Source organism: Rutilus rutilus (assembly GCF_951802725.1).
Source record: "Rutilus rutilus genome assembly, chromosome: 15".
Classification (NCBI taxonomy): Eukaryota; Metazoa; Chordata; class Actinopteri; order Cypriniformes; family Leuciscidae; genus Rutilus; species Rutilus rutilus.
The window spans coordinates 7,652,792-7,665,030 of NC_140220.1; the positions used below are offsets into that span (position 1 = coordinate 7,652,792).

A 12,239-nucleotide genomic window follows, 5' to 3' on the forward strand; every position below is an offset into this window, starting at 1 on the left:
GCCACACGATGAGGTCCGTCAATGAGGAAGACAGTCGATAGACGAGCGAATCGATTGCTAAGTCCGCTTCCATATTTGCTTCATGGGAATTTACAGCAGATAGACCGTTTGAGCCATAATACAGTTGTTATCATTTTTTGATCTAGAAAAAATTATGATGAAATAATGGAAAATGAATCATTAACAGTGCTGTCGTTAAAAAGCATTACGAAAAAGCATTCAAACTAATTACCACCATTATGATACAGTATCATTTTTACACAAATTAACATAGATTCGATTTAATTAACATTAAAAAGACATAAAACTTATAGCTGGCAATCTGGCATATCTCAAGAAATATGTGCAATAATTCCGATTATTTGTAGCACGAACCAACCTAAGCATTTATAAATACATATATAAATATTTTCCATTATTATTACTGAACTTTATATTTATTTTTTTAGCTTATAAAGACACACATTATAGGCCTATATTATACATATTTCCATGGCATTAAGATGCTGAAGCTAAATTAAAGGTTTAAGTTTTAAAATGTGTACGTAATAGTTTTGACCAATAGTCTAAAATATAACATTTTTATGCATGTTAGGTTTTAAAGCTTTGTTTTGTCAAGTTAATATTACTGAATGCAACAATTTATATGGAATGTATACATACAAAAAAAAAAAAATGCATGTGTTCAACAGAATAGGATGTAAATAGTTTATTCAGCAAGTTTCTTATTTGCAAACAGGCAGGACGATATATTGCTGATATGTCAGCTCCTTGCCGGTGTCAAATTTTGTTTTCTAAGCAAGATAATGATCTCAGCCATTGTTCTAAATAAAGCAGGGGAGTCTTATTCTCACAGGCGTGAATCTGGCTCGGATATTTAAGCATTGGATGCTCAAAATGCAGCTTCAGCAGAGGTTTGTGAAGCTGTTTTTTTTTTTTATGTTAACATTCATTTTTAATTTTTAGTTTTAGTTAACCATTTAGAATGCCTTTCGATAACACTCTATTTTAAGGTGACATAGTTAGGTTACTACATGCACTTACTATAGTATAGTAATATAATTACAAGTAACTAACCCTAAACCAAACCCTAACTGTAACTCTACAGTACATGTAGTTAATTAATATTTCCCAGTACCTATTTGAGTAAGTACAATGTAACATCACCTTAAAATAAAGTGTAACCTGTCTTATTAAATTCATGCTTTTTACGCTATGTGATTTTTTTCTAATTAAAGTTATTTTGTTTGTTTTTGTTTTGATATTCATTCATTTCCAGAACCTGTTATATTGATTTTTCTGGTTTGCCAGGCCTTGAAGAAGTAGTTCCGTTGTTTGGTGTGGTCGAGCAGATTGACACCAATGTCTTCAGATCTCTGTTAAGAACTGTCAAAAACAAGTTAAGACAGTTTCCCCGTGTCCTGCCCTCTGGCTTGGAGATCCTCCATTTGGGCCACAACAGGCTAAACAGCCAAGAGTCGTCCCAGAAGAGGGTCCTGCAAGAGTCGTCCCTGGAAAAAAGCTACTGGTCCTGAACCTCCAGAATAACCAGTTTAACACCTTGTGTGCAAACACCCTAACATTCCTTGAAAAGCTTGAGTGTCTTTACCTGGATGGAAATACAATCAAGTCAGTACATGGCATAATCTAAAAGCTCCTCAATTTCATCAACTTTCTTCTCATCACTGCAGCTTTTAAAAACATTAGATGACGGGACATGTCCCAGCAGCTGCACAACCTCATAACACTTTCTGTCCGCTCTAACAGACTAATATCAGTGGGGGGTCTTCGCCTCCCAAATCTGTCTGTGTGCGAGTTTGCTGGAAACCAGCTACGAATACTACCAGGTAGGTTGGCCTCTTATCTTAGACTGCAGGCAGAACAATATCCACGAAGTCACTTTTCAACAGCTAAAAAAAAAAAAAAAAAAAAAAAAACTGAAACATCTCTTTTATGGTATGGCACGGCAGGGGAGGGAAGGGGAGAGGGGGGAAACTGTCATCGCCAGTGGCCCATGCATATCGACTGTCACAAAAAATCAGTTTTAAACCGTGAGGAAATGCTAGATTTTTTTTATAGCTGCAAAGTTAAAGTCTAATGAAATACACTGACACTTTATTTTTGTCCTTTCAAAAGTAACTGAATGTCCTGCTACATATATTAGCCTACAGTAATCGTAATTCTATTTAAAACATATTAATGTACATACATGTATAATTATAATGTCATTATAAAATATATAGTTGTTTATATACACACTATAAAAGCATATATTTGAAAAAATAATAATTTTCCGGTTAAAAAAAAAACGTTACGTATTTAGATCAATGCGCCCCCTGAACCCCAATAATAAAGATGTAGAGTGACATAGTCATTTGCAGTGGCAGCAGTACGCAGCAGGGCTCTGTGGAGGCGGAGGACTTCTCTCCTCCTGAATCCCCAGGGTTAAATGGAGACATAATAGATGGCTGTGCAGGTCCTCTGCCCTATCTATTTACTGTCATTTGGCCGTTGGACCCCATTCACTTACATTGCTGCGCGTCGAGTTGTTCCAGAGGTAAGTTGCTGAAATATCGACCTCTTTTGAATTGTCAACTGTCTATATTGTAGCCTATCAGAGGCCCTTTGCGATGCTTAGAATGGTCTTCATTTGTACATAGTGATGGCCAAATGAAGCGTTTCGAAGCATTATTGCTTTCTGATACAATTGTGTCGAAAATGGTTCATTACTCGAAGCTTCATTCAGATAGAAATTGCAGCACCATCTCCTGGTGAAGTAAATGTAATGCAACAAAGCTGACAACCATAAAATGCAAGTAGGCTTATATGTTGTTAACGCCCCGTTTATTACGTGTTTACCGAGGCGATCAAAGCTGAAACAGTGTTAGTGCTGTGAAACTCATTTATGTAGGTGATTTTTACAGATACTGATGAATTTCATGTGTTCACCTTGATAATAAAACATTAAAACATGATGTGTGTGTGTAATTATTTCTTTAGACAAGGACAGAAGATCAGACCAGCTTAAAAATAGTTGAAAACCATCACAGAAATTCTAATGGTTTCTATTAAAATACCAATAGGAACCATTGGCTTTTCACCATTTAAACCACTACAGAATTCTTTTTTAATGCCCCCACCAATAGAACCCAACACATATCAGTAGAGACCCACAGAGACCATTATAATTCCCATTACAACCAATAAAATTCCCATGAAAACCATTAAATCCAATAGAATTTCTGTAATGGTTTCTATAGTTTTTTTTTAGCAGCGTAGTATCATGTAAAGCTTTATCTTGTTTAGCTGTGGGAAGCAGAACTCTATAACTTGTTTAGCTGTGGGAAGCAGAACTCTATAACTTGTTAACTGGTGAGACTGATATTTTTGTATGTTGAAAAGGATGTGCTTGTGTAACTGGTTGTACTTGTATAATGTAGCAGAGGGTTTTTGAAGTTTCTGTCTTTGATGCATGTTTTTATGTTCATATGTTCTCTAATTAATAATAAAAATAAATAAATAAAAAATGTGGCAGAGGGTGTGCTTTGGGTACATGCAGAAGGCTTAAACGAAGTGTTCATTAAATGGTATGGTTTTTATTCAGAAATATTATTTTCTCCAGTCTTTGGTGAAAGGCGATTTCTTTTTTTTTTTAAACAATTTCACCAGCTTTAGAGAATATCCTCTCGCATGGAACAGATGATGCAGGAGTACACAAAATAAGTTTAGAAAGCTGGTATAAATGAGGATATATTGCTTTGCTTTTATAAGAAATATAGCCGCCAGGTTTCAAACCTGTCAACACTGGATTGGGCTGTCAAAGCAGTCAGGGGCCTGTTTCAGAGAGGAGGTTCAACCAACTCTGAGTTAAAACTTGAACTCTGAGTTGACTTACCCTGAGATGGGAAACTCTGAGTTTTCGGTTACAGGACAGCTGCAATTAGTTAGTTCAATCAACTCTGAGTTGACCTACTCTGAGTTAAGCGCGTGCACCACAACTATAAAAAGCCATTATCAATGGAGCGCAGATATTATGAGTCACCATGGCAACAGCGCCAGACAAAAAGAGGTCTGCATTTTCTCACCTTTACATTTTAATTAGTTATACAGTGTTGGGTGTAATTAATTACCAAGTAATCTAAATACTGTAATTTAATTAAAGGGATTACTCTTAATTCTTCTGTAATTTAAAGTAAAATCTGATGTAATTGCATTAGACTATAGAACAATTCTGTATATTTAACATACATTTTTAAAAGGTATATTTTTTATGTAACCTTCTCCCTCTACACACTTTGGTCAATTCAAGAATAATTCATGCAATTGTATATTGTTTATTTGAAAGCATTAAAAGTGCAGTTTCTTGTCTCTCCTTGTATTGTTGAAATGGTTGAGGTTGATATGGGATTTAGTAATTAGTAATAAGTAGACATTAATCTAATTACACTGTTGAAGATGTCATTTGTAGTTAGTAATACAAGTAACTTACCCAACTGTTATAATATCAGAGGTGAAAGAACAGTATGTTATTCAACCTGATTTTAATTTTCATGTAGGTGCAATCCTGCAGGTATTAAAAGAACATGGCAGCAGCTGAAAATTAATTATGAAAACATAATTCAATCAAGTAAGGATTGAGCATATCATGGGTGTAGGCTACCTGACTTTACATTTGACATAAATAACTAAATAGCATCCAGTGTCTAGCAGTGCAGCAGCATTTTTGGCTGAGGGAATTCCTGGAGGGACTTCAGAGCCAGTCACTCCCGAAGGTCCAAGGGCCTTCATAAAATGTAAGAGGTGTGTTATTTTTTATATAGGCAATTTTTGATATTTCCATTTATTTTACTTTGGGTTGGGTTTTTGTTGGTCCCAACAGATTCTGATGGTAATATCTGTCTGTTGGAGCCTCCTGTCCCAACAGAACCCCAGGCAGTTGTAAGTAACCTACTCAATACACCATTATGACAAATAGTGTTATAAAGTGTAGGCTATACTCGACCAAATGCCCATCTTCACAGGACGATGGGCATAAAGAGTTTCTGCTGCCACAGAGAGGCCTACAGTGTCTACACATCAAACAATCTACACATTCAGATTTTTTCACATATTTATGTAGAGTAGCCTATAGAATCAAAGTTTAAATCTAAGTATAAATGGGTATTCTTATCTCTCCCCCCCAGGGGCGTGTCCAGGATTTTATATTTGGGGTGGCAAAGGAGGGGCAAGAGCAGAATGAGGGGTGGCAACTAGGCTTGCCATTGTAAATGTAAAAAAAAAAAAAAGTTATACCGCTTATGGAGAACATTTCATGAATTTATGATACTCAGAGAGGGCAAACAGTACATTCTTACCTATCAGCCATTTCAACTGGAAGATGAAGGCTGTAATACTAACGTTGGATAAGAAGTCTTTAAAGAATAGTAATTTTCTATCTGTTTCCAGCATTTTGTGTGTGTGTGAGAGTATGTAAGTGTATGTCTGTATGTGTGAGAATGTGTGTGCATGGGAATGTGTGTGTAATGGAGTAATCATGGAAAAATGGCCTTGCTGTAGATTACTGGTGGAAACAACTACTTTTAAAATAAAATAAATGGATTACTTAATTTGTACACAAAACTGCATTTATTTATTTATTCATATTGATAAAAAGACAAGGAATCCAGAATATTTTGATTACCAAAAAATAAAAACAATGCATTTTGGGAAAAATTCCTGGAAATAGTGAGCCTCAAAAGAAATTTTGCATTGTCTGTAAGATGCAGTAGATATACAACTGTAACTGATTATGTGAACCTAGTTACACTAGCCAGACAAATAGTCAAACATATAAGGCAGTAGCCATTAAATCATTATCTGTTAACCCTAACCCATAACCCTCTGAGTAAAAAAGTTACATTTCTGTGTGGGGATAATTATTTTTGGTGGTGTAAATATTATTTATTTTGAAGCAATATCCTCATCAGTGTTCTATCAGCTTTTATATACTTGTGCATATTTATCCTAGGGCGTTAATTGTTTTGATAAAGGCCAATTCTGTAACCTTATTAAATGTATGCATCATCTTTCATGTCAAATGTTCACATTTGATCAATAAATTCAGTGTTAATAATAACACACTATGGGCTGTACCAATTAAATTAAATCATGTATACTGCGAAATTACAACTGCAATAATTAATGTTAGGCTATGAGATTAATGTTTTAAAAAACATTTTGAATATACAAATAAGAAATGTTGGAAAAAATGTAATGAGACTTTTAAACATGAAACTAATCTGCCAGTAGGTGGCAGCACGTCACTTAATAACTGAGTCATTGATTCAACCGATTCGTTCAAAACGCTGAATCATTTAGTAAAACACTGTTGAGCGCTGCTTTTCTTTATTTGGAACTATTTTCGTTGGTAAAATAGAACAAAAAACAGTCAATAATGTGTCTAAAATGTAATTAACTTAATATTAACTACTTGAACATTTAACTTTAATCAATATTATATTTGCAATCGTGATAATATTCGGCAAAACATAGTCATTTTATTACTTAAATGTATATCATATGTTATTAATAATAAACTCAACATTTTGAATTTGTTTCTTCTGTGGGTTTCTTGTGGGTGCTGCCCATTTCCCATAAGAAATTTTACCATGGTATTTGTACCATGGTAGTACCATGGTACAAATACCATGGTACTAGTACCCCGGTATTTTTGACAGTACCATGGTGCATGTACCATTTATTTAATTTTTTCCATAGATTTAGCATGATTGTCTTTTTATGATCTTGGCCGCATTTGACAACTTCTGGGGAATGAATCCCTTAATTTCAGCATCCGACTTTTCTGGGAAGACAGATTTAACTTCACCTAAAGAGAGAAAAGAAGGGAAGGAAAGGGGAACAGACACGTTACAGATAGATACATAGACATTAAGTACAAACAGGTACATATACATACACAGATATTACAGATACAATGACAAACTATTGAGAGTGAAAGAGTAACAGTAAGGGCAACCCATACCCACGCCTGCTTTGCAAAATACCTGGTTACCTTAATTTCTAGCGGGTTTGTCTCGTGCATGGTCTCGTGTCGCAAATACAATGACACTGGTAGTGACGATTCTGTCTGACCAATCAGTGATCTTCAGTGTTTTCACGTCACATTTTAGTATCAGTACGGTACGCTTGGAACCTCAACAGAGGTGGTACCATTTAAAGCGAGCTGAAGCGAGCCGTACCGTACCGTACCATGCAGTGGAAATGCGCCATAAGTGAGCCGTACCGAACCGAGCCGTACCGTACCATGCAGTGGAAAAGCGCCAAAGCGTGCCGTACCGAACCGAGCCGTACCGTACCATGCAGTGGAAAAGCGCCAAAGCGTGCCGTACCGAACCGAGCCGTACCGTACCATGCAGTGGAAAAGCGCCATAATTTAGGATAATAAATGGAGTGGAGGTGGACATTTTAAAGGCAGACTAACAGGTCTTTGAGGGTCAGAATTCTAGCTGATAGACAGGTGTTCAAATACTTATTTGCAGCGGTATCATACAAATAAATAGTTAAAAAATCATATATTGTGATTTCTGGATTTTTTTTTTTTTTAGATTATGTCTCTCACAGTGGACATGCACCTACGATGACAATTTCAGACCCCTCCATGATTTCCAAGTGGGAGAACTTGCAAAATAGCAGGGTGTTCAAATACTTATTTTCCTCACTGTATATATATATATATATATATATACACACACACACACCTATATGATGTAAACTTTACATCGTGTGTGTGTGTGTGTGTGTGTGTGTGTGTGTGTATATTAACAAAGACTTGACTGCACTAGTTGTTATATTATAAATGTCTTTACTGTCACTTCTTATCAATTGAATGTGTCCTGGTTGAATACAATTCTGTCCAAAAATGTTATTGACACCAAACTTTTGAATGGTAGTGAATTTAAGTTACATAACTACACTATATAGTTGTGTTCATAATTTGACATACCCCCCTTGTTGCATTTACATGAATATAAATTAGCATCTAAAAAAAGATTATATTCACTATTGCCCTGAAGAAACTGAATAACAAATATTTAAGTATATTGAACCCTAATTTTACAGTCATTCATGATTACTGGGTGAGGTTTTCACTCACAAAGAACATTTCTAGCTGATGAGATATTTCTGAGTGGAGCAAAGCCAGAAAAAGAAAATCATATTCACTATAGGAATACTCTAACCTAGAAATCTAGACGCACCCTAGCGGCAGCAAAATTATTTTGCAGCCAGGGTGGGTCTAGCAACTCTCAATAGACCTTTTTGCTGCAAAAACCTAAATTGGGTCAGGCCAATCACGTCGTGTATAGAGTAGGCGGGGGCGGGCTTAACATATGACGACAGAGTTGCGACGGTTACCTGCTACAGTGCTACTTGAAAACAAAGAATGGCTGCTGCGGATGGAGAACAGCGGTCTTTCGAATCGGCTTTGGCCGCAACTCTGGAGGACTTGGAGTTAAGTTTTTCTTTGAGAAAAGAACAAAGAACGGCACTTAAGTCATTCTTTAAAAAAGGAAGATGTGTTCGTAGTTTTGTCTGCCAGATTTAAAAGTTGAATCTATCAAGTATCAACTAACGTTAGCTCCGCTGTTGGGAAAACGCTCTGGTTGGTTGAAGCGCTGTCCAGAGGGAATTTGAAAGACTGCCGTTTATCCCGCCCATCCGATTGACCGTGTCTATGGTGAGTTTCCAGACTAAACATTTTGATGTACGTCTGGCTTGCCAGGCTAGGAATACTCATGATTATTCCTTGATTTTCTAGATTTCCATGACCATAGGACCACCACTGATACATTTACTATCTGTGTCAAATGTCAAATAACTTTAGAGCTAAATAAAAAATGCATTAGTATTTGATTAATACCTTGCAAATTCACAAAGGGTATGCAAACAATAAAAAAAGGTTTTTGTAATACTCCCACTAATGGTCCACCATTTGTGGATTGCACTAATTAAAGCCTTAATAAACTGCAGTGACTGGACTGAGTGAAGTGTGAACTCTGCATGCGTACTGATGAGATTTCCATGATCGTCTCTAAGAGGGGCTCCTCCTCCTGCTCGTCCCCAGGGCTCGTAGGCCTTCATCTCAGCCTCTATTTTAGCATCATACAGCTCTTTTTCCACCTTCTCATGATACCGTCTCTGCTGTCGTTCTTGAATCTGTGCTCCATAAAATTCAGACAATTAGGCTTTGTTCAAACAGTGCATCATCTGGTTTGATTTTCAGACAAGAGAAAAAAGTTAAAACCTTATCTGCCGTATTTTGACAAATGAATGTGTTTGTTTTGCTCTTCAAACTACAAATAAACTAAATGGAAGAGTTGGGTACGGGGAAAATTGCTGCCTACCTGAATGAAGCCTTAATGTCAAATATTGTAATTGTAACATCAAAATCTAAGTAGTATTACTCAACATATAATCAGACTTTAAAAGTAACCTCTGAGAAGAAAAGTTCAAACTTTCAGTTAACCACTTCTGATCGTAACCCTGATCTGCCTCTAGATTCCCTTTACCTTTGGAAATAGTATAATAGACTGCTGAAGTTCTTGGGGAACTCAGTAGCATTCAAGGCCATCCGTCTTCAAACCCCTTCACTGCACTATTTCAGACTCAATGATCTTGCAACCAGGCAGTTAAACAAACATCTTTCCAGCTATCTGATATATCTTTCAGTATTAAGTTCCCCTGAGGACCGCCTCAGATTTTATTAAAAATATATTCATTTGTGTTCCGAAGATGAATGAAGACTAAAATTTCATCTTTTAAATTTATAATTTCATTATTTAATATTATGTATCTGTATTATTATTCTTTATTCGTATTCATAATCAGTTCTATTATCTTATGAAGTTCAAAATACATGAGTTAGACTATAGATTGCATGGACACATGTGTTTAAGGATCATATTTTAAAAACAAGGAGGGGAGCTGGGAGAGTTATATATTTTGCTTAGAGGTATGTGTGCAATGCAACATTCACTGAGCAGAGATGTTCCACTAATGATGATACTTCAGTTGGCATGTTCTTTGGAAAAAGGAAAGGAATGTTTCAACTGATGCAAATGTACCACTAATGTATACACAGAGGGAAAGTGGATTGTACCACGTGTAAGCATGAGGTATGCTTTCCATTTTTAAACATAAGCAACATGTTTTTCTATCTTACAAGGAAGTTGAAAGTCACTCAGTGGTGTATATAAGCTCAATCTTACTGTACTACGGCAGAGAAACATTCGGAACACATAGACCTGACACGAATACAACATCTTCTCAAGTTTCTCTCCTAAGCTGACGAATAAAGATTTTTCTTGGCAAGATAACTGGTGTCCGGTTCCATGAATCAAATAATAACGGGGGAAAAGGCTTAATTCTAAGTCTACAATGAACAAAAGTCTTACAGGTTTTGAAAGACATGAGGGTGAGTAATTATTGACAGAAATGTAATTTTTTGGTGAACTAACCCTTTAAATGACTTAATGCTTTTGGCTTGTCCCATGTTGTAGTTTTTGATTTTCTAAACTGTATATAACTCTGTACAAGCCTAGAGTGGCTTCGTTCCCTCCTTGCATAGTTTTGTACTTGTACTAAACATGTGCTAAACAAAATAACAATTAAAATCCTACAATGTACAACATACAGGTCATGTAGTCATTTAATTTATTAAATCATTAAATGTAAAGCTGTGTAACCCTGTTACTGATAGGGTAATTTAAATAATTAATTTGGACCCTTTCTATGGCATGACAATTAAAAAACCTCATACCATAAAATATTGTGAAAGTACCTGCTGCTTAAGGGCTTCCTGATAGCTAACCACACTTTCCTTGGGCTGCTGCAGCCTCTTGGAAGAAAAGAACGCTGGTTCTGAGGGAACAACTCCAGCACGGCTGATCGGTCTATGGAGAGACAGAGACGAGCATTATGTTATTCGATTATATTCTGGTATATCTGAATAAATGTTTCCCCAACTGATACCTCAATTTAACTTGCCATTAAAAAAGCAACTAAAACATTATAAATCTATTTAGAAATTCATATTTCCACAGTATTTATTTTGTTTAGTCATTTCAATATGGAAGTTAAGTATGAAAACATGTGTCTACTGTGTAAGGCCTCCAGAGGGAGGCTGCAGAACAGGCCAATGTGCTTCTGGAGGGATGTGTGACTGTTGACCCCCTGCTGGTCCATCTAACACACACACACACACACACACAAAAACATCATATTAAACAGGGATTCAACAGCTAGATTTATCACGAAATAGTCAGGGAATCCAAGCTAGAACGCTAAAGCAAATATAGGCCACTCACAGTAGGCCAGATTGGGGTCTAGAGGATTTCTGGCTCCATAATAGTAATATGCATTATCATAAGGCGTTTGATAGGAGTCAGGGATGGAGGGACCCAAAGGAGGATGCACACCTGTAATTCTGACATCAGAGAACAGAAATATTTCATTAAATATGCAACAAAATAGTGCCTATAGTATTATTGAGGCATATTATAAAATACTTTCACTTTTGTTATTTCTTTTATCTTTGTTTTGTTGTTTCAGTGCAAAATCTAAGAACATAACCAAGCGGCAACATTCTAATCTGAAAAATGAAGCCTACCCGGAAGTGCGAAAAACTGCAATACATCGAAAATCCGCTAGAGGGAGGTCCCAAAAGGGAGCAAATGTTCATAGACCACCATATTAAAATGTCCGTTTTCACAGCATAAATACATGTTTTTACCGGTTGGTCCCATGGACTTTTATTGTATTTTTCGATAGGTTCCGAGGGCCTGACAACTGTGAGGGGGGTGAATTTTTTTCTAACTCGTTAGTTTAGATCGCATTTAGATATAAAATGTATGACAAATAAGGGCGTGGTTAACTTTGATTGACAGCTTGATTGACAGCTGATAACGAGCATAGGCTCGTTCCAAGGAGAATGACAACATAAGCAGCGCCATTTTTTAACACAGTTGAAATATAATACTACTGTTTTTGAATCATGAAATGTAGTTTTAAGAGTTTTTCAGGCGAGAATGTAGTTGTTTAAAGCTCAAATCTGTGGTTTATTTATAAAGATTTATGAAAATTTTATCCAGGTTGTGAGATCCAGCGATGACCGGGCGCTCGGCGCTCATGTACCCCGCCTGGAACAGCCTTTCCTCGGCTAGTCGTTCTGACGTTTGCCGCCG

The 12,239-nt window shown here is 36.3% G+C and overlaps 1 pseudogene across 1 annotated transcript; it reads left to right on the top strand.

Moving 5' to 3' along the window:
• The first annotated feature begins 8 nt into the window (after window positions 1-8).
• Window positions 9-5,267, top strand: LOC311304373 (annotated as a pseudogene). Its single transcript has 4 exons — window positions 9-13; window positions 1,280-1,629; window positions 1,711-1,895; window positions 5,184-5,267. The product of its transcript is annotated as an uncharacterized misc_RNA (transcript).
• Window positions 5,268-12,239: the final 6,972 nt, after the last annotated feature.